Source organism: Poecile atricapillus, chromosome 6, assembly GCF_030490865.1.
Source record: "Poecile atricapillus isolate bPoeAtr1 chromosome 6, bPoeAtr1.hap1, whole genome shotgun sequence".
Classification (NCBI taxonomy): domain Eukaryota; kingdom Metazoa; phylum Chordata; class Aves; order Passeriformes; family Paridae; genus Poecile; species Poecile atricapillus.
This window is the reverse complement of record NC_081254.1, coordinates 9,273,920-9,300,452: the sequence shown is the minus strand read 5'-3', so window position 1 is coordinate 9,300,452 and position 26,533 is coordinate 9,273,920. Positions and strand designations below refer to the sequence as shown.

Sequence of the window (26,533 nt, the reverse complement as noted above, 5' to 3'; positions counted from 1 at the left end):
AGGAAGAATATGGAAGACCTGTGAGGATTAAATGCAAAAACAGTGTTCCTTTTTCTTTTGGGACAGTTTTATTAACAAGGTCTCAAAAATTGCAGGGTGAAATACAGCTTAGTAAGAGAGATTCAGTTTCTTGAGACATACTCTGCAGAAAGTGCAAACTGGAAATTCCAGCTTGTATTTATGTAGATATTTTATTTAGTTAGTTTAAATACAGTCAGCTTACAGCAGTTTAAGGAACATCCCTGCCAAGCAGAATTTAGAGCCCTCCTGCACAGGTGTTCACTTCTGTTACACTGAACAATAAACTCATAGCCATAAATCACAACATTCTGGTAAGTTCCCTCTGAAACCAGCAAGGCCATAAAATACCCACTGGCAGACAGGATTTGATCTCATGGGTATGAACTGGCACATCTTGGGCACAAGGAAGTTGAATACTAACACACAAAAGAACAAGGTCTGGCCCAGGCAGACAGAGCCAAGCTTGCCCTGGTTGACCTCAGGTGTCCAGGCAAGGTCACTCAGGAAGGTACGGAACAGCCCACGGGCATGGAGAGAGGTTGCCCAAAATACTCTGGAGTGGTGCCCAGTCAGCTTCTGGAGGTGTCACTCTCCTCCCATGGATTATTGAGGGGCATGAGGGTCCTAATGCAGGTGCCATCAACCTGATTCCAGAGACAACTGAAAGCTGGAAAAACCTTCTCACTTTCAGCATTAAAAAATGTTCAAAGCAGCTCCTTTCCTTGTTTCTTTTGTAAGCATGCCATGAACATCTGATCTGAGCAAGTACCCAGCTTTCTCTCCACGTATGTTTTACCACCACCATAACAGCAGAAAAGAACAAGTGCTGAACTGAAATATCTCATATGGATTTACACATTACATTTAACAGTCACTTTTAACTGTTAAATGACTAATGGGTTAATTCCTGCTTTTGGCACAAAGCCTTTACTCAGGGAGTATGTAAGCCTTTGCAAGCTGTTTTCAACAAAAACATATGGGAAACAATAAACTCATACAGGTTAAGTTTAAAATAGGATATTCAGTTGGAGTAATATTATACATAGTCCCTTTAGAAAACAAAAATCAATCATGATGGGTTTTAATGTTCCATTGTGGACAGCAGCTGAGCACATATTATAATGATTCTCTTTCCTTTCCACTTCATCCTGATGCCTTCCCAACCACTGAATCACTGCTCTCCTTTGTTACCAAAATGCATAACTGAGATGCTGATTAGTGTTGCAGATGCCTGATAACAGAGACAGTAATCAATACCACTTCTTTAATCTGACTGTGGAGGAGGTTTTGTCCCTTTGCTTTTGGACACAGGCTCAGCTACCGTGATACACAGCTTTAATATCGCCTCTAGATTGGATTAGTGCAGAGCACTCTCCTTTAGTTGTTCCTTATGTTCCCTCAAAACATAACACCAGTGTGCCACAGCTCTTGCCTGTTTGCTGAGTTTGAAAGCTTTAAAAAAACTAAAAAAAAAAAGCTTTAAAAAACTAAAGCTCTAAGTAGTTTTGGATCATTCTGCCTGACAGACTTGTGCAGCCACCCCACACACCACAGGGAGTGAGCAGAGCTGCAGCACTCTACTACCAAGCTCATGGACAAGAACCACTCAGCTTCCTCAACTGCTCTAGAGTTTTGGTGAGAGGATATTTTATTTATTTATTTATTTTAAGAGCCACAGTAGAAAAATACTTCCTTTCAGCAAATGCAGAGCTGCAACTGGACTTCCCTTTGGGCAACTGCAGTATGGAAGATTGGGATTTTGTCCTGAGTTTTGCCAATATCACCATGCAAATGTTGAGCTTTAAAGACAGGAGTCATCTCTCCGAAGACAAACAACAGACAAGTGCAGGCACAAGTCCTATTATTTACTTCCCAGATGCTCATTTTAAACATATTCTTCTGTATGTGCTCTGTAAAAAACCCATGTCTCTTTAAAAATATCTTTTGTGTACATTAAAAAAAAAAAAATATTGCACAATGATATCACAATGTGATTACAGCTAAATATATCATCTACATTGCAGCTTTTATTATAAGGCAGCCCATTTTAAGACAATATCAATAATTCAGAAACTTAGCTACATGCAGCTGCCTAATTGGATTATTTTTGCTTGGCAATTTTTTCAGTATGATATTAGCTTTTATAGGAATTCATTGATGGAGACCTTTCAGCAAACTCATGTAACATACAATCAATAGGCATAAAATTCCATGCAATTATAAAACATTTTTTTACCAAGTACTTTTCATCTTCTCACAGCTTTCGCAAGAGGAATATACTGTTCAAAACTAAGCTAACAGCACAAATCAAGTTTTGACACAAAGTATCTCTTAAGACTGAGATTCAGAGAGCCTTATCTAGAGAACAGCACAGCAGCTGCCAGAGCCACCACCTGCAGACACCAGAGAGCTGCCAGGACCCAGTTTCCCATTTCTCTGCTGGCACTTCCTCACAATTCTTCCCTCCAGGAAAGGGCACTTTTACCTCCAGCTGGCTGAAGAGATCCCTTTCCACTGGTGAGCAACTGGGTAAGAACAAAGGAAAATGCCATTTCTTCCCATGCTACATTCCGTATGGTGTAAGGGATAGAAGCAACATGACTTCAGACTGAGGGCACTTCTTGGTGACTACACAAAAGGCAGAAGAGACGGTAAATCCCTGCCCCTCATGTGTCAGCCCAGAGCAGCCACAGTAAAGGCAGCCAGCCAGCAGCAAACACCAGGATCGGAGATTTAGGTGGGATACAAACTGCCCAAACAGAGCTCAAAGTAGCCAAGAGGATCTTTTGCCCACAGAAAAGAGGTGTGGAGGTTTAGGGGGGTTTTGTTTGCTTGCTAGCTTTTTTGCTTTGGTTTTGGGTTTTTAGGTTTTTTTTTTTTGTTGTTGTTGATTTGATTTGGTTTGGGTTTTTTGTGATTTACAACTATGACCTCTCAAGTACCTCTGAAAAATTTGATTCAACCAGTCAGAACATTTTTGAAGCAAGTTGTCTAGCAAGACTCTAAACAAAAATCATACAAAAAATAGAAAAAGCTACCCAAAAACCCAGCCAAAGCACAAAAAAGTTCCAAACATGCACAAAATTTCCTAGCTTAAAACCAAGCTTCCCTTTTCTAAGGGTCCAGAAATTGATAGATATCAGGCTGAGATGGTTTCTACTACCCTATTGTTCCTGACATTTTCATCTGATGGAAACTGCACCATGCAGAAAGTACCACCACCATCACTGTGTGAGTCCACACTGTCCACCTGGTTCACTTCTTCTTCAGATGGGTGGTGACCCACTCAAAAGTCCCTGTGTATTCTGTGATTCCATAAAGAAAACTGTCAGATCCAAGAATTATCCCACCAGGGCCTTGCCTGGCTAAACTGATTCCCTCCAGAGGCCAAGGACACGCCCTGTTCATGTGGGCTGCGAGCCAAGAACATTCGCCAAACCAGGGGCATAAAGCTGTGTTTTTCTGGGGGCTGACACTCGCTTCATCAGAGACAGGGGGAATACAGAAATTCCCTCCACTGCCTGAATCCAGAAGGGATTATTTAGGCCAAAGACTTTAATTACAACTGACAGTGCTGGCGTCCTGCTGATGACAGCCATTTTACTGATGTCATGGCGTTATCCCTAGTGACACCAGCAGTAAGGAAGAGCTGCCAAATGACCCACATTTGTAGGCAAGACCTACTGACCTGAGGGAGGCTGCCCAAGCCCAGTATCAACTGAGGCAAGCGACTTCCAAAGGGCCACTGTGGAGCGAGGTATTCCAGATTACACACTGTCCCACCTGTGTGTGTGCAGCTCCTGCTCCCCCAGCACAGGTGGGAAGGATCAATAGTGACTGCTGCACAGAGCACAGGCAGCAGGTTGGGAGCCTGGCAAGGGAACCACTCCTGCTGCCAGGTCTGCATTTCCACAGCCCATGTGTCTGGGGCTGAGCATAGCTTTCACCAAGGCCTGGCTCTCAACACTGGGGATTGCAAGGTCTGCCTTCACCCCTTGTGCAATCCATCCTTTTCAAGCTCACCATCATAAAATGGCAATCCCTCACTTGAAACAATCTTGTGCACCCCCTTTGCTTTTATTGCTCAGATATTCCTTATCTTCCTCGCTCTATAGCAACTCCCAGATATCAGGTATTTTCCACTTATTTTCATTTAAAGCAGCAAAGAAAAGGAAAGATCGCTTCAGCCGCAAATACTTGATACTCCATGGGTCTCTAATGGGTCACAGATGAGTGAGAGCCATTAACCTACAGACTCAGTGTGAATTCTGCATAATGGCAGGAAGGCATCACTAGAAATTTCCACTATGGACTATCTGCAGACCTGGCCTGGCGACTTCGACATGTGAGACTGCAATGAAATGAGAAGAGGGATTTCATGTGAGAAGAAAATGCCTGGTTTTGACAGACGCACAGCCAGCACACAAAGATGTGTCTTAACAGCAGGCTCTTACCTCACAAAATACCCTAAGATGCACACACTACACACACTTTGCTTCTTAAAATGTCCAGTAAAGTATTCTGCAGTATCCTCTCTGAGTGCCTCCCCCAAGTTTAGGGGCTCACGAGGAAACTGGTACATAAGCAGTGTTACCAGAAATGCCTAAAGACCCACTGTCAGAGAAAGGGGTTTTTTTTTGAGTCCACTTCCACCTGCTTTATTTTTTTTTTTTAAACAACTAATCTATTTTTAGGAACATGATTCACTTCAGAAGGTTGCATCTCAATGCTGTTTTCTTGCACTAAAGGTAATAGAAAAACATGTACCCAAGAGCTATATGTTATGGCTATGTCTGTTGTCTTGCATCAAACCCTAATGGCCCCTTAGAAAATTTAAGATATTTCTTGGAAAGAAACAGCAGCAGAAGATGATCACAAATGACATTCACAACCATACTGTAGATTAACAAGCCCCAAGACATTTTTGAAGACTGGAAATAAATTAATATTAAAAATGACAAATTCAATTATGACTAGTAGAATATTTGTAGTTAAGCTGTTTAGAGGGGCAATTACAGATTTTTTTTTTAAATAGTATTGTTTTAAAAACAAAATTAAGCCAAAAGCATCTTCAAAAATATTCAACTAGTGATGACACCAAAGCTTACAACTATCACATAGATAAGAAGCAATCAGTACAGAAGTGGACTCTTTTTTTCTGTGCTTCTAAACTTTCAGTCCCATGCTAGGCATTTTCTTTTGGTCTCAATTCAACATGGAAAATGACAGTGACATACCAAGTGTGACAGCCTACCACAAAAACAGGTATGTTCTCCTAAACCTATTAGAAGTGCTTTTCTATGAGCATTTGACTTGGCATATGTTTTACTATATGTCTTTAACTGTTGTACTTTACATATAAAATGCAACATACACCAAGTGTGTAGAGGGAATAAGATCATGTACAGCTAAAAAAATTATCCTAGTATTTGCTTTCCCATTAAAGATGACTATACTCCATGAACACAAGTGGATACTGCAAACCCTGTCTCTGACATTACCTCCTGAGGAAGTCAGAGGGATTCAATTCCAATGTCAAAAGATCCACAATTGAAATACTAACACATGGAGCAAAATGCTCTATATCGTAAAGAACATGCTCTTCCCTAGACTAAGTCCATATTAAAATTGAACCTCTATAAATTTCAGCAAGAGGAAATTCTAAGCCCAAAGATGTTCATGCCTTATTGCATGTTTAATGGCCTGAAATCATCCCTCTTTTCACCTCAGGCATGAAGGCAAAAAACCCACAAATCCAAATGCCATTCTTTTGGCCTGTCCTTATTACAGCTGGAAATCTTCTCAGAAAAAAGCCATTAAGGAAAAAAACAAAACAACAAAACCAACAATAACAACAAAATGTAAAAAAATCAATGGAAGACAAGAGGTATGAGAATAAGCAGAAGGATGAGAATATCAAATGCTCCCCAAACGAGGACAAATTTTGGACAAAAGAAACCAAAAGAAATCTAGATAAAGTAACATCTTGTCATTGAGGTAACAAAATCCTCAAGATGAGCATAAAGCAGGCGCTTCTCCCAATTTTATTACTACTTAGTTTGGAAATCAGGAATAATTGCACACTTACATTTGCAAAACAGCAAAAATAACCAAGGATTCTACTATATTCCAGAGCATTTTTATTTTTGTTTACCCTCCCCAGAATTTCGGGGGGGGCTCTAATTTGTTGGTGCCTGCCAGGTGAGCTGAGGCCCTGCACCACCCAGGAGAACAGATGTATTAAGGGTACACAGGAATTGTGCCTGGCCTACAGCCCTTGGTTTATATGTTCATGTAGATCACAGAAAATCTTCAAGCATCTGACAGATCCAATTTCACTTTTCAACTAGACTAAAAATTCTCTCTAATTTTTAGTTACTCTCAGCACAGTGAGAATAACCAGATAAGAACCCTTTGCAAAGATTTCTTATTTTTCTTCAAATAAATTAAGAGGTTTCTGCCCTAAATGGTTTCAAATGGATACAAATCTCTGAGAAGCAGGGCCTGCAGCATAACCTACAAGGCCATTACACTTTGGAAGGCAACTAAATATTTGAGAGATGTCAAGGGATATTTCTAACATGACAAATCTGAGGATGGCATGATGTGGAGCACCTCAGAAATAAAGTGAAAAGTAGGAAGAAGCAGCAGCAACTTTTCTTTTTCCCTTCCAGTCCAGTATTTTCAGTAACTAGTAAATAAATCACCAGATGCACTAATGGCTGCCATCCAGGAAATGCATCTGCTGTGTTTATGATATCTGCAGTTCATAAATAATTGCTAAATATAGAAGTATTCACTTCAGTGCTATCAGAGGTTGTTTTATAAGAAGAGAGAACATACCGGAATCACACTTATGAGGTAGATCAATCAGATTGATTTAGAATTCACATGCATGAGTGCCGAAGCTTAGCTTTTGTGGAAAAAGATCATTTACAATTTTTGCATGTACTGGCAACTGAAGCTTTCTGAACCTGCCACGATGCCACTGGCCCCCTTGCCATCAGTACCCCTTGTACAGATATTGGGTCTGTGCGGGTACACTTTAGTCCCTCAGGCAATGAAAATCCTAACTCCATTTTGTCAGTGATTTCTTACATCCATGTGCTGTACAACAAAAGAGCCATTTCCAGGCTGTACATGCCAAACACCACACAGTTTCTTTATGGCTTCAAACAGAAGGTTAAGGCTCCATCAGCCCATAACAACCTGAATTGAGAACCCTCCGCTGAGGAAAGTGTAAAAAGACACACTAGATGATACCTGAACTGATCCAGGAATGCAAAGGCATAGTTGGTTGTATGAAGCTCACATATTTAAATAAGAAATTTTCCCAGTTTTGCTCAACTTTTATAAGCACTAAAAAGATAATGCTGAATAAAAAATACAATGAAGATACATCTGCACAAGAATAGCAGCTAAGAGAAAAAGATGTAAATGTTTCATAACTGAGTACTCTGTCCCTGATTTCTACTTTTAAACTGAGTTCATGTTAACACTTGCAATAAGCTGGCAACTGCAGAGTGAGCAGTCTTCTGCAAATAAAGCTATTTTCACCTTTGGTTCTGACAGGTTGGACCTGAATAAACTCTGTTGTGAAGGCCCCCTGAACTCTTTGGATGATGTTGTGCTCCTAGCATGGCTCTCCAACCTGAACTCCACCCATATTTTAGGAGCACAAGAGTCTGCCCAGATAAAAGGCCATGGAGGTATAGTCTACAATATAGACAGAAAGCTTGAGTATAGGCTTTACGTGGAGACAGTCATGTTCTGGACACACAGACAATTTTAGGGCAGCAGCAGATGCAGTCCCAATGCATTTTTTGGCTAAAGGGTTGGCTGGGAAAAGAGCTGCAACAAATTCCCATGTGTGGGGAGCTGACTCTTTGCAGAGGGCTGAGTATTTATCTTCAGCAGCCTGGACACACGCAACACAACACCCATAGGAGCTCCCAGCTGTGTCTGGCCTGTGAGCCACAGGTCTCTGGTCCCTTGCCAGGCACTAGGAAAAAGCAAAGCTCTTCTGCTTTGGCTGAAGGCACTGCAATACAGAGGAACATTTAAACCAAGAGGCCAACAGGGGTCAGCCCTGCCTAGCACAGAGACCATCTCCACTGCCCCTGGTGTGACAAGGGCAAAAGCCACAATTCAAAAGCACACAAGGCTTGAATAATTACTGTTATAGAATATCTCCATCTATGAAAAAGGAGTGAAATATTTGGCAGCAGGAACCTTCCAAAGGAAGCTTCTCAAACCCCCGACATTAGTCCATATTAATCTCAGTTCTGGGATTTTGTACACGAAAGAAGCATGGAAGAGACCTGATACGCTCATCCCCCTTCTCCTGTGCCCACAGACATTCAGAAACAGAATGAAGCTCTATTCAGAGGTCACATCTAGTGGCTCCAGCACCACCTGTATATGGGAACTGCAGTACCTGCTTGCTACCCAGGGATGATCCTTCCAATAAAGATTTGGTGTGAACAATGCAAATTACACCTTCACCAGTTGTAAGCCTTTCATGTGGGGGTGCTTGTGTCCACAAGGCAGCAGTCATATCATGAAAAGAAGAAAATCCTTCTTGGACAGTTAATGGTTATGTCTAATACCATCCTCAGTCATCTTGGAAAGCATAAATGATGTACACACACTCCATGCAAGGACTCTGTGGGCCACAAAAATGTGAAGGAGAGGCTCAGCCACTAAACCTAACATTGCAACCAGCTGAATGGACAAGCAGTCAAGAAGTGTCTGTGCTTGGCTTGAATGTCCCTATTGCTTAGCTAATGTCAATGACAAAATGGGGCGAGTGTTTGAGATACAGCAACGTGCCTCAAATAGGCACGCACAGCTCCCGCTGACTGCAGAAGGAGCTGCACGGGCAAGCTGGAAAGGAGAGGAGAGAGGAGCCCTTTGTGTCCTACCAAACACCACCAGATGATCTACTTTTTAGTCACACTTTATCTCATGATCAGCTGTGCTGGAATACTGAATGCATTGTTAATTGTTTAAGGATGGAAAAATAAAGATGCAGGCTGCAGTTGATGTTTACCAAGGTATTCATGAGCTATTCATTTTATCAGGGCAGAAATCACTGCAGAAGAAATGCTGGGAAATGTAATCTAGTGCTGCAAAATATTTAATTCTCTTTCTATGTCACTGTAGCCATGTCATTTCATTGGCATTTTGCAGTAACTGTAGAGGGTACCCAATAACTTCACACACCTACATGTAAATTCAGACAAATTATAATGGACATTTGCGCATGAAAAATATTTACCATTTAAAAAAAACTGGTTAATGCTAACCCTCAAAAGGAATATAAATATTATGGTTTGCCTTAGACTTCCTATGCTTATTGAGACATTGAGAACTGAATATTACACTAACATAAAGGAGAAAAGTGAGACTCAACCCTATGAAGAAAAGTTCTGCTAATTTAATTAAAAAAAAAAAACCAAGCCGAACCACCAAAACAATGAACAGCCACAACACTGGCAATGTGCTAAATTCCACAACAGTTCTGCAGCCAAAGTGGTCTCCCAAGATGTGCTATTTATTCCTACTTTCTGCTCAGTCTCCTGAGAAGCCACAGGCAACAAATAATATGTTATCTGTGCAATGCACGTCATGCAACAATTCAAAATCTTCCTCCTTCATTCTAAAATGAATAACAAAAAAAATCAAAGCAAAAAAACCCAGAAATCATTCTTTTCTCTAATTACTGGGAAGACCTGGAGCCAGATCAGGAGCAGAGCAGAAAGGTTTCTAAATTAATTTGCCGCTTTCGTTTTCAGTTTCTGTAGTCTTTAGGAGTTTATATTTGCTCACCCACAGGAATGTGTCTGCTTTTACTGCTATGCTATATATACACTCAAAAGCTTCCATTTGAAGGGTGCTTTCTTATGATACTGCAAGAAAACCCCACCTACACAATTTTCTTCTTTGAGGAACCCTGGAATCACTTGTTCCCTTGGAGAAATGTTAGTGTTCAGTATTAAAAGAGGATGCAACTGAAATTAAATGCATTGATTCTTTTTCATACACAGACTTCTGTCTGCAAGCAACTAACATACTTTTTCTATAACCAAAATATAGGTAGTCAAAGAAAACACACATTCTAATTGATTCTAAATAATGACAAGAAATCCCTGCATTCAGCTATTCTGATTCTTCCTTGCTATGTGTATGCTTGCTGCTAGGTTTAAATGGAAAGCTCTTAACTCTTCCTCCTTGAAACATTAAATGGGATAAACCTGCTCACTAGGGTCTGTTTCTCTGAGATTTTACACATCATCAAACTATTTACATCTGAACCAAAAGAGGTGAGAGACTAACCATTAACAGACCTGAATCTTGTAGCATTCCTTTCAAGCAAACAGGTCAACACACATAAAGCACAACATAAAAACAAATTAAGCCTAAACTCTCCTCTTTAATAAAAATGACATGAGCTAGGAGGGAATTTTTAAACCACTGTTCATGATTATTTCCTCTCTTGTACCACTGTTAAGAAACTTCAGGCCCTCCTTCAAGTCTCTGCTTATGTTAAAACATCATTAAAGGGTAATAGCATTAGTCTACCTATCCATTTGCCACAGCAGAACATTTTCTGGTACTTGGAACGCCATTCCTAGAGGACTTGTTCAACATATGGACAATTCTTACATAGAAAGGTACCCAACATACGTTCAGTGTGATGGAGGAAAGGAGGAAAGTGGAAAGTATTGGTAAAAGTGTATCTCTGGTAGCATTCACTTTGTTTTGCATGAAAGATTAAGTCTCAAGATTTAAGATCCTAAGATCCCAAGTCTGTCTTCAGCCCTGCTGCACTTGTCAGTAGTCTTGCTGGGAGAAATTACATCTACAGAGCCTGTAGCTTTCTCTGGAGCTCAAACCTCCTGATTAGTCAGCACTTTCCATCCAGACAGGGAACAGGCGGATCACACCTGCCTTTCCTCCCTCCCAGGCATTCCATTTGTACTTCAGCTGTGATTGGTACTCAGTGTTACTGATTGGGTGTTACTGATGCTGTGACTCATGATTCATGTGCAGCAAAACTTCACCAACCAGCTCTTCTTCAGTGTCGTCTTCAGAGGAAATTAAAATATTTTAATGTTAAAGCTCAGAGATATGACAGCAACTTGACTTTCAGGGTCAATTTTTGAAAGCTCACAGTGCTCTTTCACAATTACTTTTGGGGCTAAAATTGCAATCAAGTTTGTGGAAACAAAGATGACTGGACTTTAAAGTTCTAAGCCTGCATAATCCACCAGAGAAACAAGGGAACAGTCGTGAACTCTAAAGCTAAAGGCAAATCACTGCCAAACCATAAAATGCTGGGACTCAAGACACCAACTAGGATAAGCCTTCCATTCTTGAGTGTTAAACTCAAATCTCACTGCCTTGGAACTCCCTGATACTGTGAGATGAGAGAACAAAATCTCACTGTCCCTCCTACTGAAGGTAAAAAAAGAAATCCTTTCTAATGGCAAGTTTTGACATTGAAAACCACTATCAGAAACTGTAAATCTGCTCAAGACAGGACAGCCAACAGAGTCAAGCAGCTCTAAAACTAAGCAGGTGTGAGGGGATATTCCAGGCCCAGAGGGCTGCTCTTCTCCAGTCTGTGGAAAGCTCAAAGAATCAAGGACAAAGCCTGTTACCTACTTTACATACACTTTTGCTCTCCCCTAGACCTCCATCTCAAACCTGTTACATTTTCTCCCTTCCACTTGAACACAGTGAGCCAGGCACCCCTATAGCTCTCTGCAGCTGATCTGCAGCCGGTCTTCCGCAGTGTTCCCTTTGTGATATCCAGCTGAGGACTGTGCTCTGTGACCTTCAAACAGGACCACAGTCCCCGAGGGGTGCTGGGGCCAATTTACACTCATTATCAGTCTTTGGTGGAAGGCACTGCATCTACAGTCTCAGAACTGCTGAGTGCCTGCACAAAGCACAGACAGATTTCACACACGCACCCCCCCTTCGCCAGTTACCTTTGTAAAGGAGAGACCAAAGCCTGTAGTCAATCGATGTCATGAACATGAATGGCCTCAGAATTCTGAGTTTTTCTAAAAACCTTCCAGATCAATTATTTCCTGTTTGGCAGGTAGCCCTTACCATCATAGAATGCTACTGGCAGAGAACACTCAATAAGCATGCTAGGCATATGGAAAGTACCATTTGAACGCATCTTTGTTTAATTCAAACCAACCATTCCCCCACTTACAGTGCTGTACCTGATTAATATGTTCCTGCTTCAGAAACAACTTTTTATCACTTGAAAACAAATTATTCAGCTAAAATAGTCTCTGACTAAAGAACTCTTCTCTAAGTTACAGCTTAAGCATCCCTCAAGTATACGTATTTTGAGAAGCACAAATACACACAGAGTACACATGTAAATCTCCACCTCTCCTTATGTAATATAAATTTTGCACGCCTGCTTCCTACAAATGAAATTTCCTAGTTTCAAATGCATTGCCCTTGAGGGTATCAATTATTGCAACGAAATAATGGTTTCTGCTGTTACAATAAAGGTCAGTATACAGTGGGCCATTCCTTTTGTCTCACTTTTCAGGATGATCAGAGCAGTGAGGCGATAAGAGGGAAGCCAGTGCTTTTGTATGATGCAAAATCATCAACCTGTATGTCCAGTCATTGCCTAGTGCTGCACTGCAGCTCCTGAAACAAATCCTTACCTGTCCCCAATGACATTATGAGAGCTCAGGGCCTGCTTCTATTTTAAAATTCCAGAAGCACTTTCCCTTTAAGACTGCAAATACTCACAATCACAGTATCAGACATTATTGTTTTGGAAGCATCCTATTTTATAATGGTATTTGTTTATTAAACACATACATGTGGAAATTAAATAAAGTGAGAGGAAAGAAGTGTAAATAGTATGCATGGAGCCCACTGTGAATTCAGATGGAGTTTATACGGTTCACCTGACTCCTGTCTGACTTAATGAAGACAATAAATTGCAGAGCACAGTTACTGCATTCCATGCACAAACCACTATGCAGCTGCAGCTACTGGGGACAGATATTCCCTTTCTTCCAGCTTTGTAATATTCTCATTTATCACACATGGGATATTGGAGAATGGTCTCCAGGTTATAGGAGAAAGTCAATAACTTAAGCATACTAGGTGAATGGATATGAGAAAAACACATTCTTTTCTTCTCCCCTACCCTCCCCACATACAGTAAGTTGAAGATTAGATTAATTCTTTGTCTGGTTGCCATGAAAACTAAGAGATGTAGCCTTACCTCAGAGGAAATGATGTTATGCTCACACAATGAATAAGACATGAGAGCTTTGTGGTCCTATCTCAGCAACATAAAGCAGAGTCAAAAAAAAGTCTTTCTAAAACCCAGGCATGTGTGGATTCTAATCAGCTCTGTTTATAATGTATGATCATAGTTAATTGTTCATTAATTCCACCATGTCATTTGTTCAGAGATTATACCCTCCACATAATGAATGTTTTGGGGTACACTCGAACAGAAAAAATTAAAATAGATAATAGCTGTGATTTTATAGAGTCGTCTTCGCCATCTTAAGTTTGATTCCGTTGACCTCAATCATTTCTAAAAGATTTCAAAACACATCAAAACATATCAAAAAATTGTCTATTATCTTGAAAAAAGGGAAACATACAAATGTAAATCAACACGCCTACAGAACTGATGTGGTTTTTCTCTGGCCCTTGGCCTCCCCTTGACATCTACATCTGTACAAAGCCTTCCCCTCAGGGTCTGGGAGGGTGAAGGACCTTGAACCTCCAGATGCATAATGCACCCCACTTCAGCATGCAGCCCAGATTTTAGTGACTTGTAATTAGCAAGCGCTGAATGGAACAGTCACTAGAAGAGCACACGGCGTGAAATGCCTGTATTAATGATAATGGAGATGTTCATGTTTCACCCCTGGATTTGGGGAAACACTTAAGAAAATTACTTTCCTTTGCTTTACAAGATGAGCTCTACTTGTGCAATGTCACCAAGAACACACTCTTCTAAAAATCACGGACACTTAACCATTTTACTGCTTATTTAAGTCTCCAGAACACAGATGTGACAAGAATGGCACCATATCCTTAATGCAATCACCTTGGGCTTAGGTTTCATTTCATTTGCAGACTTAGGGTAAGCTGATCCTTAGTACTTTTCATAAGACTGATTTTGCTATCAGGTCATGACATATTTGAAGGCCTGTCACAAAGAGAGCAGCATGAGTGATTGAAAAGGCCCCCTTCGCTCAGAGCAATAAAAAATATCTGGGAAAAAACCCCAATAGATTACACAGAAATTATCTCAGCAAACCCTCTCTGAATTTAAATGACACACTCTAATCAAAATTTTCAACTTCTGAAAACACTTGTAAAGAAATTTCAAAACGCACAAAAAAAAAGCGAACAAAAAAAATCCTTTGGATCAACATGCCAAAACAAAGCTTTCAAGTGATGGAACTTTTAATTTTCAGAACTTAATCAGCATTTTATGGGTTGTTTAGTTTGGTGTTTGTTTCTTCATACTTTTCCAGAATATGTTCATCTTGTTATTGACTTAAATGCTTTGTTGAACTTAAATTTGTGACTTTGAGCATATTAAACTGTGTTTTCCAAATTAATAATTTTGTAGCTGAAAAAGTTGTCCTGAATTAGCTGTTAGACATTGGCCAGTATCTTCCAGATTTATTGCTGTTTGTGGCATACAAATAACCACCCAAAGGAGAATTTATATACTTATATTTTTTTGTATAGGATTAATACCTCTGTAACACTATCCATATAATGAGTTAATTAGCTGCTTAATAAGCATGATTAAATCAATAATAAGAATGAAATTTCAACTGTGACTTAGTGCTAGGTGGCCTTCCATGCCATATGTAGTCGACTTTTTGCTGTTCTTGTCTTAACAGTTTTCTCACAGTGTTTGACCACCAATGTATAAATATTGATAACACCAATATGATATGAAGAAAACAATGTCTTTGAAATACCAAGTTTTTTAATTAATCAGATTTCCATCTGCTATTCAAGGTAAATGATGTCAGCTCCAGCTCTCAGGTACTCACACACATCCTTGAGAGCTGGGATAACCCAAAGCATTTCAGGATGGACCTTTCATCCTGAAAACCCTCTCATCTGATGAGGTAATCAAGCATCATTCCAGACTGGTCTCAGCTTTAAGCACACAGTGCTCCCTCTGTACTCACCCCAATTATAAATTGGCTTGAGCGCAGGCTTAGGAACTTGGCTGGATTAGTGCCAGAATATTTGGCACTTTTGACTAACCAGACCCATGACAACAAAGGCAAATATATAATGCACTTTGCTTCATCATTTGTGAACTCTGAGAAACAACAATGCATCTCTCCACCAGATGCTTTTCTGTCTGAAAGTAGAAGTAAAAACTAAATATTTCAAAACCAGAAGCTGCCCAAAGCTTTTCTTTGCTAACTAAACACATAAATCTGATCAATATATCTAGTTGCAAAATAGTTGTTTTCTGAAACCCACAATCTATGCCTAGAACACAGCATCATTTTCTCCCATTGCATTTCAACTGCAATAGCACATATATCTTCAGGAGCTAGAGGGTTTTAAAAGGAAAGAGAAGTTCTCCTTGCTCTAATGCAAAGGTTTTCTAGAGGGAAGGATTTAAGTCCTTTCTTTCTGATGAGATAGGTGAATTCCCCTCATTTTGCAGACTGTGCTGCCAATGGTGGACTCCCATGTGTACTCCCATTGCCTTTGCCAGCATCATTCAAGAAAGTCAACAATGCCCTGGCTCACGGCTCTAAGGTTTTTGAAAATTCCAAGTACAAGGTAACACCAGAATAAGGAGACCTGTAGTATCTTTTAAAGTGAAACCCTGATGTTTTTAATATAAACAGAAGTGAAGAAAATCTTTCTCTTAAATATCAGCAGTACATGAAAAGTGCAAGGCTGAAGGACCAGGCTTGCTCCCCTAACTGCACTGTTCATATCCCGTACCAACAGAGAGTCTCCCAGAAAACAGCTCATCCTTTTCTCATTAAATAGGGAGGCCCAAAACCCTGCATCATTGTTACTGCTCTGCTACTAAACATTCTAGGTCTGCCACTTGCAACACGCACATCTCCTCATCCTGAGGCTGGTTAATACAACCCTCCCCGAGTTACCTCTGACCTTGTCCTCTCCTGCCACCACTCTTCCCCTGAGCGGCCACCAATGTCTCTTCACCAAACAGCAGGATGTACTCAAAATAAGGTCACTACATGTGAAACCTAAATTTTACTGCTAGAAAATGCTCCCTTAAGCTATGCAGCCCTAATCTACAAGTGTCAAATATAAGAACTACAGACAATGGCATTTATTGAATAGAAGTAACTGGCTATCTATGAAATAAAACTAGTTCCTGGCAGCCCTCAAGTTAATAAGGCTTCATATATTCAATTTATGTTTGCATTAACAAAACTATCCAAGAGGCACAGGACTGAATAGTCATCTGAACAATAAATGCATAAAATAACCGATATTAACAGAATCAACTACCACTACTAAGCACACATTTATTAAAAAAAAATACTTTGAGTAACTAAAACAGACAAAACTGAATGAACAGGAGCACCCAATGTACTGTAAAGTTCCAGTCAGAAGCCTCCAGAAGCTCTGGCAGGGATTTTGGTGGCTAGCTTTGCCCAATCTCCTTCTGTTTAACCTCAAGTTTTATTTTTCCTTTTTTGTGTATTTCCTTAATCTTTCCTTAAGGTATTGTTAAGTTTGAATATGAATATAATCTGTGACTTTATTTTCCTTTTTGGGATATGACCTTTGCTCCTTTCTCAGGCAACTCATTTGGACAACTATTTTCTAGGAAACAGACAGGGCACAGAGAGCATGTCTTGCAAAAACTAGGACAGAGATTTTGACTTGTCAAGAAAATGTGAGAAAATTTTACTGCAAATGAAAAAGAAACATATAGAAAGACATTAAGCTGAATTTCATTTTCACCCCTAAATCTTAAGAATTAAAAGGAATAGACTTTGCTTAGCAGACTACAATCTAAAGGAACAATTGATATTTTGTGGGCGTACATTAATTATTAGACATTGTACCAGAAATATCTTAAATCCGACAAGCCCTGATTGATTTGTGATTAACTCTTTGTGTGTGGACCTCGACAAAGCACTATACTCTATATCCCCTGTATAAATTCATGCAACGAGGTAACAGATATTATATTTCCAAGGACTTAATCAGTGCAAGCTTGGATGTCCTCCAAACAGTAAAATTTCTTACCCTGCTATACATAGCTAGAGGGTTTTTGTCATTTTGCCTACCTTGAGGCCTGAATCCCTCCCCAGCCAAGGCAGCAGCTCTGGCTGGGCAGGGGGCAGGTTCACAAGCACCACCACAGTCCCCCAGCAGCCATGCATTCGGAGCAGCTGCCCCTCAGGCAGCTCCCTGCTCACTCACTCACAGTACAGAGGATGCTCTCATGGAAGAGAGATGTCCCCTTGGCCATTGTTTCAGCCAAGGATCATCTCTGCTGCCCAGAGAGCCTGCTGGCACTGTCCTGAGAGGAACTGCAGCCCCCTCTGAACTCAGCAAGGTTGGGAGCCCGGCCCCAGCAGAGGATGAATTTTTACTGACTTTGCCCTTCCTATTCTGCTCCCTTCTCTCCCAGGTTTCATCTACTGACTTGGCATTGGGAAAACATTGTGAGTTAATAAGGAGCTCCTCAGAATAAGGAGTTCATCTTCCAGCACCTAGTTACAGCCAAAATAAACCCAAACATCTGGATCAGCTGCCTCAATCACTCCTTCCCTCTCTGCCATTGCTGTTCCCACCCAAACACTGCTCCCATTTCAACATCAAGGCTCATTCTAATCCTTTCATTCCTTTTTTCTCATCTTCCTTCCAGCTGACTAGTTTGAAAAGTGCAGTAGCCTTGTTTGCTCACTTGCATTTGGTAGTAAACAAGGAGAAAGGGGCAGCTTTGCTATTGGGAACAAAGGGTCACAATTTTGAAAAGCTCCCTGCGGATCTTGTTTGGTCACAACATCTCTTGGCTTTCCAACCCAAGGCAGATTGTGCATGTGGCCTTTCAAGCTGAATTTATTGCATATGTTCAGTGGTTCTGCTAATTGGACCTCTGACTTGACCACAATTCAGTGAGTTTAGCTTCAAGGATAACAAGCACATAGGCCAAAAAGAAAATACATAGAACATTATAAAATACACTACATTTGGCTGTTTTAGATTAAACTCATGCACTTCTAAACCCAGGATTTGGATAACTTTGCTGTATATTGGGTTACCAACAGAAAAAATCTTCATAAATGATATGGGTTTCTATCTGCAATTTCCCTAATATGATCGGTCCTTCTAAAACAGCCTTTAATCAAAGGCTTGGTACAATATTTTAAAAAATCTAAAACCCAGTAAATTGGATATTTATACAGAATACCAAGAACCATTATTAGAACTGTTACCATGCATGCTTCCTCTCCACCAAAAGATTTTCCAAAAGCACAAAATTCTTTAAAAAATGTATTTATCCCCAGAATTATGGGAAGACAGCAGCAAAAATGCTCCTGAGAGCTGTGGACACAGCCAATAGATCACACACTAGGACAGCACTCAGCAGCTCAGAGGTCATTGAAAAACTCTAAACCCTGCACAGGTGTTATTTTGTGGCCATGAGCCTTATGCAAGATATACAAAATATATTCTATATCAAGAGCAGAAAAATAGCCAGTGCTTGACATTTGAAGAGAGATCCTTAAAATGCACAAGAACAAAAAACATGGAGATATTTTATGGACACAAACCCAGCAATTAAATAAACTGTTTATCAAACTAGAAGAGTTAGTGGTGAACCCTGTATTCTTTGTTGCTTGGATGACTTGGAAGCTTGCATACTTTTCCTCTTTTATGTGGGCAGTGTGTGCTGAGTGTGCAAAACATTTATTAAGCCTTCTTTGAGCATGAACAAACAGTCTGATAGTACAAAAAAAGGGAGACAGATATCAGATAGGAACATCAAAAAACATACACTTTCCCATAACTGTTAAAAAGCGTTGGCTGCTCCTCAGGCTGCCCTACTTAGAAACTTTGATTGTGCACCCACTGTCATGTGACATGTTTTCCTCTCAACATCTTTTTAATCTTTTCAGACTGGTAGAAAAACAGCAGTCTTTAGTTATCAGAATTTTGATGTTAAACAGCTTCAAAGTGGTGGTGGTTTCATATTAAATCAAGTGGCAAGAAAAACTAGGACTGCAGGTATCCACTGCATTCAGCAATTCTCCTTGAAGATTTTATTTTTCTGCTTAGATGGTAAAAATGTAATAGAGGAAACCTTTGCCACCCATTTCTCAGCAATATTTCACTATGCAACATTTTAACTCTTCAGCGTTTTGCTCTGTAGAAGCCATCCATAGCCACCCTCCAAAACATACTGTCTGATACCGCCTGCCCAAAAAAAAAACAAAAGGCCTGTGTTGAGAGAGGCTTCCTCAGCACTTCAGGAAAATGCTGCATTTATTCACACATAGATTGAGCCTCTTTTCTGACTTGCTGCACCATGGGGCAACATCTCTCTCCTCTGGGGAGATCTATCCCCTCAGGCATAGCGAGCACCCTGGCTTGGCTTGTCCACCTGTGCGTCAGCAGCCTATCTGTGAATAATATCTGCATTCATTCTTCCTACAGTGTGAGCATGAAAACATTGGCTTCAGCACCAGAGGTGATTGCCAGATTCATACAAATCCAAGGGGAGCAGAATAGGTTACTGAGAGTGCTCAGACACCACTATTTCCTCATAGGCCAATAGTACATTCAGCTGTTGGGATGGTTGCAAATGCTCACCATTAAGCCAATGATTAATGAAAGGGAAATGACTGCAATTTCAGAGAAACCCTAGTAGGGTCCAGAAGGAGTGGTAATGCTATTAAGGGAGAAAGAAAAAATGTTGTGTAGGAGAAAATAAAATTATTCAACCTATGGAGGAATTTCATCTAAAGCTCCGCCTGTATTTATAAGACACTCTGATTCAACACTGGAAAAGTGACTGTAGCTAACTACAGTCAGTGACTCAGTTCCAGCTTTGCCTTCTATTAGTAAAATGCTCCAAAAATTCATGTTGGGGAGCAGAAGGAACACCTATCCAATGGATATTGCACAACTCTGCTTTTCTACAACTTCCTGGACAACTCCAGGGAGCACATCCTCAAGTTCACCCATCTGAAGAGAACACAGGCAAGGACAACAGCCCAGCTACCTGTGAAAATCTTGTTTAACTAAGGAAGGCAAGTTGGAATTAATTATTCTGCTTCCTGACATTTACAATTCACCAGAAAATGAACCAGTGCGCTGAACAGAAAGTGAGTTCCATAACTGTATCTTCTAACAACAAACAGGGCAGGTAAAAGTAGCATTCATTAGAGGGTACAGGCAGGATAGTGTCACATAGTTTCTCTTTATTATACTGCCTTTTAGGAAAGCTCTTCAGAATATGCAAACAAGGGTGTTCTAACTGAAAGGTTAGACATCAACAACCACACTGACTTGTGAATTGTTCTGAGCTTTGTGAACTCAAAATGTGATGCAGAAATTGCTGGTGATACTTTAATTTCATGAATTTTAAAGGAAAAGAGACACATTTAAAAAGACCATTAAACTTTTTGATCTAACAACTTGTTCTTTTCAAATTGTCCATTCATTAAAAACAGGATTTATAATTCCTTTAGGAATCAATGACAGCAATGGAACAGAATCACACTGCAAATTACAGAAATGAAGAAACAAAATATTTGTACACAGCCACAGCACTTCTGAAAACACCGTTAACAGCTTTGTGGACAGCTTGTCCCTATGGACCCAGCCTGGCCAACAGCTCTGGCACTGGGCTGAGCCAGGCTTTCCTGAAACCACCGTAAAGGGAACACGCTTCCCCTGGAATTAAACCCCGTGCAGCACCACGCCACCTCTTCTAGGGTAAATGGTCCCTAATACAAAAGAGACTTACTGTGGGAAGCAGGGACGCTCTGGAAGATGCCTGACTCAGGGCTATGGATGCACTGGTGCAAAACACACAGGTGGGAAGTCCCAAGCAAGTCCCTGACCCCCAGCTTCCCCCCAGCTCCTGCCCTGCACACACACAAACCCACGCCATACGTGCATTACAGAAGTTTTGCTGACTGTAAATCCTGTACTTGTAGAGGGCAGGCAGCAGGATTGGTACTCAGGCTGATGAGAGCATAAGGATGTCACACAAGCAGCTGTGTACCAGAGCACCATCCCCAGCTTGACAGACCACATCATCATTAGTGCAGAGGGGTATTTGTGTTACACCCTGTGGTTTCTCCTCACTATTAGGGAACCATGCAAGTACTTGGATTTTTATCAGTTACTGGTTGCCCATAGTCTATCAGAGTTCAAGGATCTGCTTTGAAAACATGATAATGCAAAAACAGCCACTTCAGCAGCTCCAGGAAATCCTTTCCTGGCACTCACAATTCAACTACTTGTCTCCTCCTCTGACTCTCCTATCTTTCTCCAGAAGAGCCTGGGTAGGTAAGAGCATCTTAGTTCAAGAGGCAGCAGCCAGAGGGTTATGGACAGGCCTGTAGCTGACAGGATTTCACAGAAAAAGCATATATACTTCACTGCTTTCAAAAATACAAACAATTGACATATTGTACCTTTATCTCACCTATGCATTTGTACTTAAAGGGGTATTACAAATGAGTGTGGAATACAACAATGCAGTTCATAGAATCATAGAATGGCTTGGGTTGGAAATATAATAAATATCACCCAGTTCTAACCTCCCAGCCACGGGCAGGGACGCCTTCCAGTAGACCAGGTGTCTCTTTCTTCACAAGGGAAGTAAGTGACAAAATCACAGTGGAGTTTTTATTTGTATTTTAAATTATGAATTTTACAGATGAAACACCAGGCACACCCAGGAGCTTGACTGGCTCCTGGTAGAGATGGGGTGACCAGAGACATCAGGCTTAATAACACTGGTAGGAATACTGTTGAGGGAGCTCCAGCAGGCTCTATGAAATGTCATGTAGCACCCAATAAATAAATGGAGATCTTGTGTCTGGGTAACTTGCCATGATGGGCCAGTGGATACTCGTTAAAGTACAGACCTTCATTTTTTGCTTGCACTCATTAGCAATCAGTGTGCTAACAGAGGACATGGATGCCACCACTTCTTTCAAGATGTAACTTCTTTCATAAAACCCCATTGATTTTACTTGGTAAAGTATCAGAAACATAAGTAAGCCCTTCTATCTTATACTTTTCTCTCTAATTCTGAATGATTTTTCAATGAAAAAATAAAAGACGCTGAAATGAATTCTCAAACTGAGATTTAAAACTGATAAATAAGCTATGATAGCAACGCATTCAGCTACCCAATAAGCTGAAATCCAAAACTGTGAATAGAGCACTGCTGAACAAACAAAATGTTCTGTAAAATACATAATTCAGGTTTTTAAAACAAAATCATAAGAAGTTGTCTAAAGTTTTCAGATGAAGGCAACTATGACGTACAACACGTCCTATGTCTTTCTGAAACTAAAAAGTCATATCAAAGTTTTAGTTTTGGTACATGATACAAAGGCAACTGCTTGCATAAGTCTCAGTGCAATAAATCTTATATGTGACAAATTCATATTACTATATTGTCATAGCTTTCAGCTTATTGGTAAAATTATGATTTATAAAAAATTAAAATACATCCCAGAGTGAATTTTCTTTTCAATTAACAAGACAATCTTCCTATTTCAATCTAGGTTTCTCTTCCACATTAGTATTCCTTGAATAAATACTAAAGAAATACCACGTTGAATTTCCCTTCCAAGTTACCACATGGTGATCTCAGTAAAAAATATAAAGAGAAGATGATCTCTTCTGTGGTGGTCAGTAATTATCCACCCTGTAGAACACTGGCCAACCGAGCAGAACTGCACAAAAATACCACACCAGGCAACAGACACACAAAAAAAAGGTTTTTTTTAAGTGTTATATGAGCCCAAAAACCCACCAGAGATACCAGAGCCTGATATGCAGAATACCTAAAGCTGAAGCTGCAAGGCTGGAGAATGCCCAGCACTTTGAAAACGAGGGCATTCCTTTAACTCACCTCACACACACACTGAATTATCCTCTGAAGGTACCTATAGTTTTTGCTTTAAAATACAGGGCTATAGCCTGGGTTAGGTTACTGAAGTGAGGAACAACATGGGGCAGCTGTTGAGCTTATCACCTGGAGTGCCCCCCCAGCACATCCCAGTCTATCAGGAAGGGATCATTTCATAGAGTGCTAAAAGGCCTTAAGAGGTTTCCAGCTGGACAGGAGCACTGGAGCCCATCAAAGCCTGGAGGCTCCGTGCTCTGCCTTCACAAGGCAGCTCTGCGCTACTCCCACTCCTCAGCCAGACAATCCCTGATACAACTCTAGCAGTGGCCTAAACAGCTGCACAAATTTCTGAATAGCAGAAATCCAGCCTTTTATTGTCTGAATTTCAGCCAAATTACTATGAGAATACATCAGGCTTTGTCTGAGAAGTAATTTTTCTTTTTAATACAACTTACAACTCACACTTTATTTTTTCTTTTTTTCTTTCCTCTGTCCATAATGTTCCATCATATCCAACAAGAGCCTAATTCTCAGCTCAATTCCTCCACCCAGCTCCCTGTTCCAGTCAAACTAGGTCTGACTGAACCTAACACTCAATTTTAGCAGGTGCCCAGTCACTTAGTTCCATTAGTTGACAAGTATTTTGGCTCACAGTAACAAATATTTAGTAAGTGCCCAAAGGGAATAGCATCAAAGTTTGTATCACTTATCCCGAAGCCATCAGTTCAGGAAAGTTAAGAGCTTGAAATTAGCAGAGTTTTGACTTTTGGCACAGGGTTAAATATTCATACACTCATAATCACATAAGAATTTTTCTTCTTAAATCACCGTTCACTAACCATCTTTGAACTTTCTTTTGCTTTCAAGAGCATCCCATTTTCCCCTTCCCTCAACTCTCAGTTAAGAAAAACAAATCACAAAGCCCCCCAAAAAACCAACCCAGCCTAGGTGGAAAAACCAGAAGGATAAAAGACTGTTTTAATACCAGCCAGGAGGTACCAAGAGTATTGATTTACATTGCCTGAGAGTCCAGCTGTAAATCCAGTCATGGAGCCACCTCCCTCTAGCAGTGAGGCTGCCCATGGTCCTTCCTCCTCTTGCCTATCCCCTCCCTTTGGTGTTTTTATATTTATATTTATATATAATACATATATAAGTATATATATATATAAATACATATATATATATATATTTATTATTTTTTTTTTACAGCTTTTGAGCTGTAAGCATTTGGCACAACACAGGTTATAACCCAAACTGACGTTTGTGTAGTGACTAATGGCCATTCCTTGTGACAGCACAACTCTGGGGCATCAAGAAGGTGAAAAGGAAAAGTTAAATGTTCTAAACCTTACTAAATAAAAATGTAACAGAGCAAATTTTTTCTGGGTTTATAAACAACAAAGTAATGCTGAGCAGTGCCCACTTCAAATGATGCTGTAATGCTCCCCACACAATACAATGGAATAGTTTAATTCCTTTAGGGGTCATCTTCAAAGAAGGAATTGTTTTTCCAGCTGAATTGAAACACTCTTTCACTACCAAGCTCTATGCTGGTAAGAATTCAGCATTGTTAGTAGATATCCCATCCACCAGTGCCCCTAAACATCTATCAAAAATACCTCTCTATTTCATTAGATTTGCCTCTGACAGAGCATCATGTCCAAAATCCAGAATATGACCGAAATTTTCCTCACACTTAGAAAAGATCACTGACTTATCAATTTTCTTTCAGACCCTTAATCTACACAATCTTTTCACTTACCATAGGTCATGTTCCCAGATGTCAGAGCAACATCTGCCTGGTTTGTGCTTTAACACAAATGAGTAAAAACAATCACTTGTACTCAACTTATCCAGATTCTACATTCAAGTTCAACTGTTCAGAAGCCATGACACAGATCTCTAATCAAAATTTGTTTAAAAATAATGAAATTACCTTTTAAAAAAATAGGATGGGGAATTTTACTTATTATCTGAGTTTAAAGCTTTACCTGGTAACTGGTAGACTTGTTTGAATATGAAAATTGACATTTGTATTAAAACCTTCATATGGCTGAGATCTGTTAAACATTTGACAGCCCTGAGAGAGCTGAGGGGAAAGGAAAAAGCAGGAGTCTCCCAGCAAGGATATGATGATGCCCTCCTGGGGTCCTGCTGCCCCTGGGAGGTGTTCCCAGCTCTGCTACACTGGGCAGCCTGAGACATCTCTCACAGACCCTTGGAGCTGGCAGCAGGGCCCAGCCCAGAAGATGCAAAAGCTCCTCAAAGCCACATGAGCAGCTGCAACACCTACAGGCTGATCATTCCTGACACAGCATTTCAATTTATTTCCATTAGGAAATTGCAAGGCAATTTTTCCAGTATACCTGAGAGTGAGTGAAACCTTCAAACACCATGAGCCTTATGATGAAATTAGCAGGATTTCTGATGTTGACATCAATTACTTTCCCTGCTGCCCACAAGTTTGCAGCAGCAGAGGCTGTGACAGAAACGGCCTTTAATATCTCAGGGACAGCAGCAGCCAGGCTTTGCATTATGAACAAATTATTCCGTGTTCCCAAAAACACAAGAGTTGCTGAGCACTACACACAAATGGAAATCACTTCAGTCCTACTAAATATTGTATAAAACATAAATCATTGACTGTGTGCCAAAACCTGTCCTTCTCTCCCCGTATGTACTGAACAAAGAACACAAAAAAATAAAAAAAAAACCTTCAGAGATTTCACCATTATTTTAGGAAAGGCACTGACTAAGCAACCAACTTCTGTCCAGACATTATTATAGGATAAACAATTTCTAGTTTCACAAACCAAACTATGCATGACAGAACTGCACTGACAAGTATCAAGCAATCACTTATTTTTAAGAGTGGTTTGGCTTGTTCTGTGATACCATTAAAGGCTCAGCTCTGCCCTTGGATGTACTCAAACTATTTTCAGTGTAGGACACTGCACAACCATCCAGGGGCAGAACTGTATGAAGCTGTAATATAAACCTGAATAGAACAAATGGGAAACCTGTATAATGCAGACCCTTCGCTTGCTAGCCCTACTCCTTTCTTTTGCCTGAGTTAAGTCAGTAAGCTCTGAACCTTTCAGAATATTCAGCGAAGGCCAGGAGTGCCCTGAATGCAAGCAAACAGAAAGAGTGTGGTGGGGCCATAGGGCACAGAAGCACAGCCTCTCTACAGAGATAAGCATGGCAATTTGAAAATATCTCACCTTGAAATTAGATGGGATGGGACATAACAGGGTTTTGTTTTGTGTGTTTTTAAAAAGGTCATTTCTCTCATACAAGTCTTGAAGCAGGCCTTCACAGGAATGCTATTACACTGTAAATTGCTTAACCAGT

At 40.3% G+C, this 26,533-nt stretch overlaps 1 protein-coding gene and 1 long non-coding RNA gene across 17 annotated transcripts in view; one reads left to right on the top strand and one right to left on the bottom strand.

Moving 5' to 3' along the window:
- LOC131580603 (uncharacterized) overlaps positions 1 to 17,934 on the top strand; it is a 30,207-nt gene extending 12,273 nt beyond the window's left edge. Inside the window, exons 2-4 of the long non-coding RNA XR_009277902.1 lie at positions 1,548 to 1,656; positions 15,743 to 15,861; positions 17,705 to 17,934. This is a non-coding gene — a long non-coding RNA (uncharacterized LOC131580603). The remainder of the gene's footprint in view (positions 1 to 1,547; positions 1,657 to 15,742; positions 15,862 to 17,704) is intronic.
- Positions 1 to 26,533, bottom strand: part of ANK3 (ankyrin 3) — a 291,521-nt gene that overhangs the window by 166,035 nt on the left and 98,953 nt on the right. The gene's annotated exons all lie outside the window — the stretch shown is intronic.